The 12,449-nt window shown below is 36.7% G+C and overlaps 1 protein-coding gene across 3 annotated transcripts in view; it reads left to right on the forward strand.

Moving 5' to 3' along the window:
- LOC138794569 (zinc finger protein 271-like) overlaps window positions 1-12,449 on the forward strand; it is a 41,080-nt gene that overhangs the window by 8,033 nt on the left and 20,598 nt on the right. The window contains exon 1 of one of the 3 annotated variants that reach the window (XM_069973322.1): window positions 4,574-4,598. The exons of the other annotated variants lie outside the window; for them this stretch is intronic. The gene's annotated coding sequence lies outside the window, so the exon portion shown is untranslated. Of the gene's footprint in view, window positions 1-4,573; window positions 4,599-12,449 lie in introns of those variants that run through there. 3 annotated transcript variants of the gene reach the window in all.

The following is a 12,449-nucleotide window of genomic DNA, read 5'->3' on the forward strand; positions in this document are numbered from 1 at the left end:
TACAGAGGTAGATATACTATATATATATACAGCAGTGTATACACAGGAGAATATATATATATATACAGCAGTGTATATACATGAGGGATATATATATATATATACAGCCGTGTATACAGAGGAGATATATATAATAAATATAACAGCAGTGTATACAGAGGAGATATATATCGATATACAGCAGTGTATACAGATGGGGATAATATATATATATATATATCTTACAGCAGTGTATACAGAGGGGAGGATATATATATATAACAGCTAGTGTATCCAGAGGATATATATAATATAATATTACAGCAGTGTTTCCAGAGGAGATATATATAATATACAGCAGTGTATACAGAGGAGATATATATATATATACAGCAGTGTATACAGAGGAGATATATTATATATACAGCAGTGTATACAGAGGAGATATATATATATACAGCAGTGTATACAGAGGAGATATATATATATATATATATACAGCAGTGTATACAGAGGAGATATATATATTATACAGCAGTGTATACAGAGGAGATATATATATATATACAGCAGTGTATACAGAGGAGATATATATATATATATATATACAGCAGTGTATACAGAGGAGATATATATATATATACAGCAGTGTATACAGAGGATATATATATATATACAGCAGTGTATACAGAGGATATATGTATATAATATATATACAGCAGTGTATACAGAGGAGATATATATATATACAGCAGTATATATATATATATAATATATACCAGCAGTGTATACAGAGGAGATATATATATACAGCAGTGTATACAGAGGATAGATCTATATATATACAGCATGTGTATACAGAGGAGATATATATATATATATTACAGCAGTGTATTACAGAGGAGATATATATATATATACAGCAGTGTATACAGAGGAGATATATATATACAGCAGTGTATACAGAGGAGATATATATATACAAGCAGTGTATACAGAGGAGATATATAATACAGCAGTGTATACAGAGGGAGAGATATCTATATATTATATATATATATATTATATCATACAGCAGTGTATCCAGAGGAGTATCTATATAAATATATAACAGCAGTGTATACAGAGGAGATATATATATACAGCAGTGTATATAGAGGAGATATATATATACGCAGTGTATACAGAGGCAGATATATACAGCAGTGTATGACAGAGGAGAATATATATATATACAGCAGTGTATACAGAGAGATATATATATATACAGCAGTGTATACAGAGGAGATATATATATATATACAGCAGTGTATAAGGAGGAGATATATATATATACAAGCAGTGTATACAGAGGAGATATATATACAGCAGTGTATACAGAGGAGAATATATATACAGCAGTGTATACAGAGGAGATATATATATACAGCAGTGTATACAGAGGAGATATATATATATACAGCAGTGTATACAGAGGAGATATATATATATATATACAGCAGTGTATACAGAGGAGATATATATATATACAGCAGTGTATACAGAGGAGATATATATATACAGCAGTGTATACAGAGGAGATATATATATACAGCAGTGTATACAGAGGAGATATATATATATATACAGCAGTGTATACAGAGGAGATATATATATATATATATATATATATATATAGCAGTGTATACAGAGGAGATATATATATACAGCAGTGTATAAGGAGGAGATATATATATATATACAGCAGTGTATACAGAGGAGATATATATATATATACAGCAGTGTATACAGAGGAGATATATATATATACAGCAGTGTATACAGAGGAGATATATATATACAGCAGTGTATACAGAGGAGATATATATATATACAGCAGTGTATACAGAGGAGATATATATATATATACAGCAGTGTATAAGGAGGAGATATATATATATACAGCAGTGTATACAGAGGAGATATATATATATACAGCAGTGTATACAGAGGAGATATATATATATATATATATACAGCAGTGTATACAGAGGAGATATATATATACAGCAGTGTATAAGGAGGAGATATATATATATATACAGCAGTGTATACAGAGGAGATATATACAGCAGTGTATACAGAGGAGATATATATATATACAGCAGTGTATACAGAGGAGATATATATATATATATATATATACAGCAGTGTATACAGAGGAGATATATATATATATATACAGCAGTGTATAAGGAGGAGATATATATATATACAGCAGTGTATACAGAGGAGATATATATATATATATACAGCAGTGTATAAGGAGGAGATATATATATATATACAGCAGTGTATACAGAGGAGATATATATATATACAGCAGTGTATACAGAGGAGATATATATATACAGCAGTGTATAAGGAGGAGATATATATATATATACAGCAGTGTATACAGAGGAGATATATATACAGCCGTGTATACAGAGGAGATATATACAGCAGTGTATACAGAGGAGATATATATATACAGCAGTGTATACAGAGGAGATATATATATATATACAGCAGTGTATACAGAGGAGATATATTTATATATATTACAGCAGTGTATACAGAGGAGATATATATATATACAGCAGTGTATACAGAGGAGATATATATATATACAGCAGTGTATAAGAGGAGATATATATAATATACAGCAGTGTATACAGAGGAGATATATATATATTACAGCAGTGTATACAGAGGAGATATATATATATATATATATACAGCAGTGATACAGAGGAGATATATATATACAGCAGTGTATAAGGGGAGATATATATATATACAGCAGTGTATAAGAGGAGATATATTACAGCAGTGTATACAGAGGAGATATATATCTACAGCAGTGTATACAGAGGAGATATATATATATATACAGCAGTGTATAAGGAGGAGATATATATATATACAGCAGTGTATACAGAGGAGATATATATATATATATATATATATATACAGCAGTGTATACAGAGGAGATATATATATATATATACAGCAGTGTATAAGGAGGAGATATATATATATACAGCAGTGTATACAGAGGATATATATATATATACAGCAGTGTATACAGAGGAGATATATATATATATATATATATATACAGCAGTGTATACAGAGGAGATATATATATATACAGCAGTGTATACAGAGGAGATATATACAGCAGTGTATACAGAGGAGATATATATATATATATACAGCAGTGTATACAGAGGAGATATATATATATACAGCAGTGTATACAGAGGAGATATACATATATATATATATACAGCAGTGTATACAGAGGAGATATATATATATACAGCAGTGTATACAGAGGAGATATATATATATATATATATATATACAGCAGTGTATACAGAGGAGATATATATATATATATACAGCAGTGTATACAGAGGAGATATATATATATACAGCAGTGTATACAGAGGAGATATATATATATACAGCAGTGTATACAGAGGAGATATATATATATACAGCAGTGTATACAGAGGAGATATATATATATATATATATATATATACAGCAGTGTATACAGAGGAGATATATATATATACAGCAGTGTATACAGAGGAGATATATATATACAGCAGTGTATACAGAGGAGATATATATATATATATATATACAGCAGTGTATACAGAGGAGATATATATATACAGCAGTGTATACAGAGGAGATATATATATATACAGCAGTGTATACAGAGGAGATATATATATATATATATATACAGCAGTGTATACAGAGGAGATATATATATATACAGCAGTGTATACAGAGGAGATATATATATATATATATATACAGCAGTGTATACAGAGGAGATATATATATATACAGCAGTGTATACAGAGGAGATATACATATATATATATATATACAGCAGTGTATACAGAGGAGATATATATATATACAGCAGTGTATACAGAGGAGATATATATATATATATATATATATATACAGCAGTGTATACAGAGGAGATATATATATATATATATATATACAGCAGTGTATACAGAGGAGATATATATATATACAGCAGTGTATACAGAGGAGATATATATATATACAGCAGTGTATACAGAGGAGATATATATATATATACAGCAGTGTATACAGAGGAGATATATATATATACAGCAGTGTATACAGAGGAGATATATATATATACAGCAGTGTATACAGAGGAGATATATATATATACAGCAGTGTATACAGAGGAGATATATATATATATATACAGCAGTGTATACAGAGGAGATATATATATATATACTGTTGGGCATGGGCTTTTCAAAAAGATCAATCTTGATCAGAGAAAAATAATCCAAAGGACTTTTATTTTACTCCCCAAAAATAAATCACATGACCGCAGTCGGCTCGCTGCTTTCCACCTTGTAAGATAGTACAGAACTTCCCAATCCACTCAGTCATTTACACCTGATGGGGTTTTATACCCTGGTCATCTCCCACAATGCTTTGCACCTTTCCCTATAAAAGCCCTGAGCTTCTGCTGGTCGGCCTCTTACATGGTCAGAGCACACACCTCGCTGCAGCCGCTCCAGGTAGGTAAGTGAGAAGAAAGTACACAATTGTTATAATGTTACATTTCACATCACAGCGCTATTACTTAGTCTTAGTACATTGTTATATGATATATATATATATACACACATGCAGCAGTGTATACAGAGGAGATATATATATATATATACAGTGGTGCCTTGGATTACGAGCATAATTCGTTCCGGGGCCATGCTTTTAATCCAAATCCACTCTTAAACCAAAGCAAATTTTCCCATAGGAAATCATTGAAATGCAGACAATTGGTTCCACAACCCAAAAGTAATGATTTAATATTCTGAATAACATGTAAAACAAATAAACAAACAATGAAAAACAGCTGGATATGTGAAATTATAAGTTACTGTACAGTATAGCAGCATGTGGTGTATAATGTATAGTAACTGTATAACCCTGATAACACAGGAGCTGGATATGTGATATTATAAGTTACTGTACAGTATAGCAATCAGCATGTGGTATATAATGTATAGTAACTGTATAACCCTGATAACACATCAGCAGCTGGATATGTGATATATAAGTTACTGTACAGTATAGCAGCATGTGGTGTATAATGTATAGTAACTGTATAACCCTGATAACACAGCAGCTGGATATGTGATATATAAGTTACTGTACAGTATAGCAGCATGTGGTGTATAATGTATAGTAACTGTATAACCCTGATAACACAGCAGCTGGATATGTGATATATAAGTTACTGTACAGTATAGCAGCATGTGGTGTATAATGTATAGTAACTATATAACCCTGATAACAGCAGCTGGATATGTGATATATAAGTTACTGTACAGTATAGCAGCATGTGGTATATAATGTATAGTAACTATATAACCCTGATAACAGCAGCTGGATATGTGATATATAAGTTACTGTACAGTATAGCAGCATGTGGAGTATAATGTATAGTAACTGTATAACCCTGATAACACAGCAGCTGGATATGTGATATATAAGTTACTGTACAGTATAGCAGCATGTGGTGTATAATGTATAGTAACTGTATAACCCTGATAACACTGCAGCTGGATATGTGATATATAAGTTACTGTACAGTACAGCAGCATGTGGTGTATAATGTATAGTAACTGTATAACCCTGATAACACAGCAGCTGGATATGTCATATATAAGTTACTGTACAGTATAGCAGCATGTGGTATATAATGTATAGTAACTGTATAACCCTGATAACACTGCAGCTGGATATGTGATATAAGTTACTGTACAGTATAGCAGCATGTGGTGTATAATGTATAGTAACTGTATAACCCTGATAACACAGCAGCTGGATATGTGATATATAAGTTACTGTACAGTATAGCAATCAGCATGTGGTGTATAATGTATAGTAACTGTATAACCCTGATAACACAGCAGCTGGATATGTGATCTATAAGTTACTGTACAGTATAGCAGCATGTGGTGTATAATGTATAGTAACTGTATAACCCTGATAACACAGCAGCTGGATATGTGATATATAAGTTACTGTACAGTATAGCAGCATGTGGTATATAATGTATAGTAACTATATAACCCTGATAACACTGCAGCTGGATATGTGATATATAAGTTACTGTACAGTATAGCAGCATGTGGTGTATAATGTATAGTAACTGTATAACCCTGATAACACAGCAGCAGCTGGATATGTGATATATAAGTTACTGTACAGTATAGCAATCAGCATGTGGTATATAATGTATAGTAACTGTATAACCCTGATAACACAGCAGCTGGATATGTGATATATATGTTGCTGTACAGTATAGCAGCATGTGGTGTATAATGTATAGTAACTGTATAACCCTGATATTACAGCAGCTGGATATGTGATATATAAGTTACTGTTCAGTATAGCAGCATGTGGTATATAATGTATAGTAACTGTATAACCCTGATAACACTGCAGCAGCGGGATATGTGATATATATGTTACTGTACAGTATAGCAGCATGTGGTATATAATGTATAGTAACTGTATAACCCTGATAACAGCAGCTGAATATGTGATATATAAGTTACTGTACAGTATAGCAGCATGTGGTGTATAATGTATAGTAACTGTATAACCCTGATAACACAGCAGCGGGATATGTGATATATAAGTTACTGTACAGTATAGCAGCATGTGGTGTATAATGTATAGTAACTGTATAACCCTGATAACACAGCAGCTGGATATGTGATATATAAGTTACTGTACAGTATAGCAGCATGTGGACTATAATGTATAGTAACTGTATAATCCTGATAACACTGCAGCTGGATATGTGATATATAAGTTACTGTACATTATAGCAGCATGTGGTGTATAATGTATAGTAACTGTATAACCCTGATAACACAGCAGCAGCTGGATATGTGATATATATGTTACTGTACAGTATAGCAGCATGTGGACTATAATGTATAGTAACTGTATAACCCTGATAACACTGCAGCTGGATATGTGATATATAAGTTACTGTACAGTATAGCAGCATGTGGTGTATAATGTATAGTAACTGTATAACCCTGATAACACAGCAGCTGGATATGTGATATATGTTACTGTACAGTATGGCAGTATGTGGTATATAATATATAGTAACTGTATAACCCTGATAACACAGCAGCTGGATATGTGATATATGTTACTGTACAGTATAGCAATCAGCATGTGGTATATAATGTATAGTTACTGTATAACCCTGATAACACAGAAGCTGGATATGTGATATATGTTACTGTACAGTATAGCAGCATGTGGTGTATAATATATAGTAACTGTATAACCCTGATAACAAAGCAGCTGGATATGTGATATATAAGTTACTGTACAGCATAGCAATCAGCATGTGGTATATAATGTATAGTTACTGTATAACCCTGATAACACAGAAGCTGAATATGTGATATATAAGTTACTGTACAGTATAGCAGCATGTGGTATATAATGTATAGTAACCTTATAACCCTGATAACACAGCAGCAGCTGGATATGTGATATATAAGTTACTGCACAGTATAGCAGCATGTGGTATATAATGTATAGTAACTGTATAACACTGATAACACAGCAGCTGGATATGTGATATATAAGTTACTGTATAGTATAGCAATCAGCATATGGTATATAATGTATAGTAACTGTATAACCCTGATAACACAGCAGCTGGATATGTGATATATAAGTTACTGTACAGTATAGCAGCATGTGGTGTATAATGTATAGTAACTGTATAACCCTGATAACACTGCAGCAGCTGGATATGTGATATATAAGTTACTGTACAGTATAGCAGCATGTGGTGTATAATGTATAGTAACTGTATAACCCTGATAACACTGCAGCAGCTGGATATGTGATATATAAGTTACTGTACAGTATAGCAGCATGTGGTGTATAATGTATAGTAACTGTATAACCCTGATAACACAGCAGCTGGATATGTGATATATAAGTTACTGTACAGTATAGCAGCATGTGGTGTATAATATATAGTAACTGTATAACCCTGATAACACAGCAGCTGGATATGTGATATATAAGTTACTGTACAGTATAGCAGCATGTGGTGTATAATGTATAGTAACTGTATAACCCTGATAACACAGCAGCAGCTGGATATGTGATATATAAGTTACTGTACAGTATAGCAGCATGTGGTGTATAATGTATAGTAACTGCATAAACCTGAAAAACAGCAGCAGTTTGTAAATACAGGATGAAACTGCAGATCCCTATGATGCAGTAGCGTAGTACAATAGGCTAGAATAGAGAAGCAGGGCTGCTGGCAGAGGTCTGTGTGGTCACATGACAGCAATGCGGAAGGGGGTGTGTTCAGCATGAACCAATCAGGACTGACAGACTACAGGGAGCAGGAAGGAATGAGCAGGCAGATGTGGGCACATACATGCAGCACTCTCTGTCCGGGGAGAGAGGGGTTACAGTTATGGAGTGATTACCCCCACAGTCCTGTCCCCTGATGCAAGCCCCAGCCTGAAGTGGATCTGCTATGATTTGGAAGGTGAGGGAGACTTCCTGGGTCAGAGTACAGGGCTGTAGACCCCGCTATGCAGACCATTCCCCTCCCCAACTCGCGCTCCCACCCAGTACAGGGAGCTCTTAAACCAAAGCAATGCTCTTAAACCAAAACGCTCTTAAACCAAGGTACCACTGTGTGTATGTATATATATATATATATATATATACACAGCAGTGTATACAGAGGAGATATATATATATATACAGCAGTGTATACAGAGGAGAGATATATATATACATACAGCAGTGTATACAGAGGATATATATATATATATACAGCAGTGTATACAGAGGATATATATATATATATTAGGGATGAGCGAACTTTTGAAAAGTTCGGTTCGGTTCGATCCAGCGAACATTCGTGAAGTTCAGATTGGTCCGAACCGAAAGTGAACCTTGCTCTAACGGCTGAATATTTATAGTGCTTGATAATCCCCATATTGTAATCCGTATTCTTCTTCTTCTTCTTCTTCCGTTTCTTCTTCCAGCCATTTTTCTGCGCGTAATACAGCCCGACCCGCTTTGTGCACACACTCCGTTCAAACAGCGTTTCGAAGCCCTCGGCGGTGTGAGGTGTGCTATCTATTTTTCGTTTCGATCGGATTTGTCGTTTTTAAGAAATTTACGTTAAATGACCCCAAATTTCCCATAGAAAATAATGGCCCATTGCAAATAATGGCCACACTAACCGCTGACAGCCAATCACAGCACATATGCAAATAGCTGAGATATAGCAGCCAATAGGAACTCTAAGGTCTCGTCATGCAATGTATCACACCATCCACAGTCACATGTCCACTATTGGCCAATAGAAGATGTAATATATGGAAGGTCCTTAACCATTTTGTCTCCCTGACATGAGTAAGATTGTCATGGTAACCGAGCAATGGTCTTTACCATTATAAGTACTCAGATCGCTCTTAAAGGGACCCAGGTCACCCTTAAAGGAACGCAAGTCGCTCTTAAAGGGACCCAAGTCTCTCTTAAAGGGACGGGAGCCATGTTGCTCTTAAAGGGACCCAAGTTGCTCTTAAAGGGACGGGAGCCATGTCGCTCTTAAAGGGACCCAAGTTGCTCTTAAAGGGACGGGAGCCATGTCGCTCTTAAAGGGAACCAAGTCGTTCTTAAAGGTACCCAAGTCGCTCTTAAAGGGTCCCATGTAGCTCTTAAAGGGATCCAAGTCGCTCTTAAAGGGACGGGACCCAAGTTGCTCTTAAACGGACCGGACACTCCAAAAGGTTTGGGACCCATGTCGCTCTTAAAGAGACCCATGTCGCTAGAGCGACCTGGGTCCCTTTAAGAGCGGCCCGGGTCCCTTTTAAGAGCGACCTGGGTCCCTTTAAGAGCGAAATATGTCGCTTTAAGAGCAAAATGGGTCCTTTTAAGAGCAACCTGGGTCCCTTTAAGAGCGATCTGGGTCCCTTTAAGAGCAAAATGGGTCCCTTTAAGAGCGATCTGGGTCCCTTTAAGAGCGATCTGGGTCCCTTTAAGAGCAAAGTTGGTCCCTTTAAGCGTGAAATTGGTCCCTTTAAGCGTGAAATTGGTCCCTTTAAGCGTGAAATTGGTCCCTTTAAGAGTGAAATTGGTTCCTTTAAGAGCGACCTGGGTCCCTTTAAGAGCAATCTGGGTCCCTTTAAGAGCAATCTGGGTCCCTTTAAGAGCAATCTGGGTCCCTTTAAGAGCGATCTGGGTCCCTTTAAGAGCGAAATATGTCCCTTTAAGAGCAAAATATGTCCCTTTAAGAGCAAAATGGGTCCTTTTAAGAGCGACCTGGGTCCCTTTAAGAGTGAAATGGGTCCCTTTAAGCGTGAAGTTGGTCCCTTTAAGAGCGATCCGGGTCCCTTTAAGAGCAAAAAGGGTCCCTTTAAGAGCAAAAAGGGTCCCTTTAAGAGCAAAAAGGGTCCCTTTAAGAGCAAAATGGGTCCCTTTAAGAGCAACCTGGGTCCCTTTAAGAGCAAAATGGGTCCCTTTAAGAGCGAAATGGGTCCCTTTAAGAGCGACCTGGGTCCCTTTAAGAGCAAAATGGGTCCCTTTAAGAGCGAAATGGGTCCCTTTAAGAGCGACCTGGGTCCCTTTAAGAGCGAAATTGGTCCCTTTAAGAGTGAAATTGGTCCCTTTAAGAGCGACCTGGGTCCCTTTAAGAGCAAAATGGGTCCCTTTAAGAGCGACCTGGGTCCCTTTAAGAGTGAAATGGGTCCCTTTAAGCATGAAGTTGGTCCCTTTAAGAGCGATCTGGGTCCCTTTAAGAGGGAAATGGGTCCCTTTAAGAGCGAAATGGGTCCCTTTAAGAGCGACCTGGGGCCCTTTAAGAGCGACCTGGGGCCCTTTAAGAGCGACCTGGGGCCCTTTAAGAGCGACCTGGGGCCCTTTAAGAGCGACCTGGGTCCCTTTAAGAGCGACCTGGGTCCCTTTAAGAGCGACCTGGGTCCCTTTAAGAGCGACCTGGGTCCCTTTAAGAGCGACCTGGGTCCCTTTAAGAGCGACCTGGGTCCCTTTAAGAGCGACCTGGGTCCCTTTAAGAGCGACCTGGGTCCCTTTAAGAGCGACCTGGGTCCCTTTAAGAGCGACCTGGGTCCCTTTAAGAGCGACCTGGGTCCCTTTAAGAGCGACCTGGGTCCCTTTAAGAGCGACCTGGGTCCCTTTAAGAGCGACCTGGGTCCCTTTAAGAGCGACCTGGGTCCCTTTAAGAGCGACCTGGGTCCCTTTAAGAGCGACCTGGGTCCCTTTAAGAGCGACCTGGGTCCCTTTAAGAGCGAAATATGTCGCTTTAAGAGCGACCTGGGTCCCTTTAACCCTTTAAGGACATGGCCCATTTTCGTTTTTACGTTTTCGGTTTTTCCTCCTTGTGTTTAAAAGGTCATAGCACTTGCATTTTTCCACCTAGAAACCCACATGACCCCTTATTTTTTGCGTCACTAATTGTACTTTGCAATTACAGGCTAAATTTTTGCATAAAGTCACTGCGAAACCAGAAAAAAAATCAAAGTGTGGTGAAATTGAAAAAAAAACCGCATTTCTTTTATTTGGGGGAAATGTGTTTTTACGCCATTCGCCCTGGGGTAAAACTGACTTGTTATATATGTTCCTCAGGTCGTTACGATTACTATGATATATAACATGTATAACTTATATTGTATCTGATGGCCTGTAAAAAATTCAAACCGTTGTTAACCAATATACGTTCCTTAAAATCGCTCCATTCCCGGCTTATAGCGCTTTTATCCTTTGGTCTATGGGGCTGTGCGAGGTGTCATTTTTTGCGCCATGATGTGATCTTTCTATCGGTACCTTGATTGCCCATATACGTCTTTTTGATCGCTTTTTATTACATTTTTTCTGGATTTGATGCGACCAAAAATGCGCAATTTTGCACTTTGGGATTTTTTTGCGCTGACGCCGTTTACCGTACGAGATCAGGAATGTGATTAATTAATAGTTCGGGCGATTACGCACGCGGCGATAGCAAACATGTTTATTTATTTATTTATTTGTTTACTTTTATTTAAAACCTGGGAAAAGGGGGGTGATTCAGACTTTTATTAGGGGAGGGGGCTTTTTACTATTAACAACACTTTTTTTTTTTTTTTTTACACATATACTAGAAGCCCCCATGGGGTTAGGGTTATTCCCCCCCCCTGGGGTTAGGGTTATTCCCCCTGGGGTTAGGGTTATTCCCCCCCTGGGGTTAGGGTTATTCCCCCCCTAGGGTTAGGGTTATTCCCCCCCCTGGGGTTAGGGGTATTCCCCCTGGGGTTAGGGTTATTCCCCCCTGGGGTTAGGGTTATTCCCCCCTG

This window comes from Dendropsophus ebraccatus, chromosome 6 (assembly GCF_027789765.1).
Source record: "Dendropsophus ebraccatus isolate aDenEbr1 chromosome 6, aDenEbr1.pat, whole genome shotgun sequence".
Taxonomy (NCBI): domain Eukaryota; kingdom Metazoa; phylum Chordata; class Amphibia; order Anura; family Hylidae; genus Dendropsophus; species Dendropsophus ebraccatus.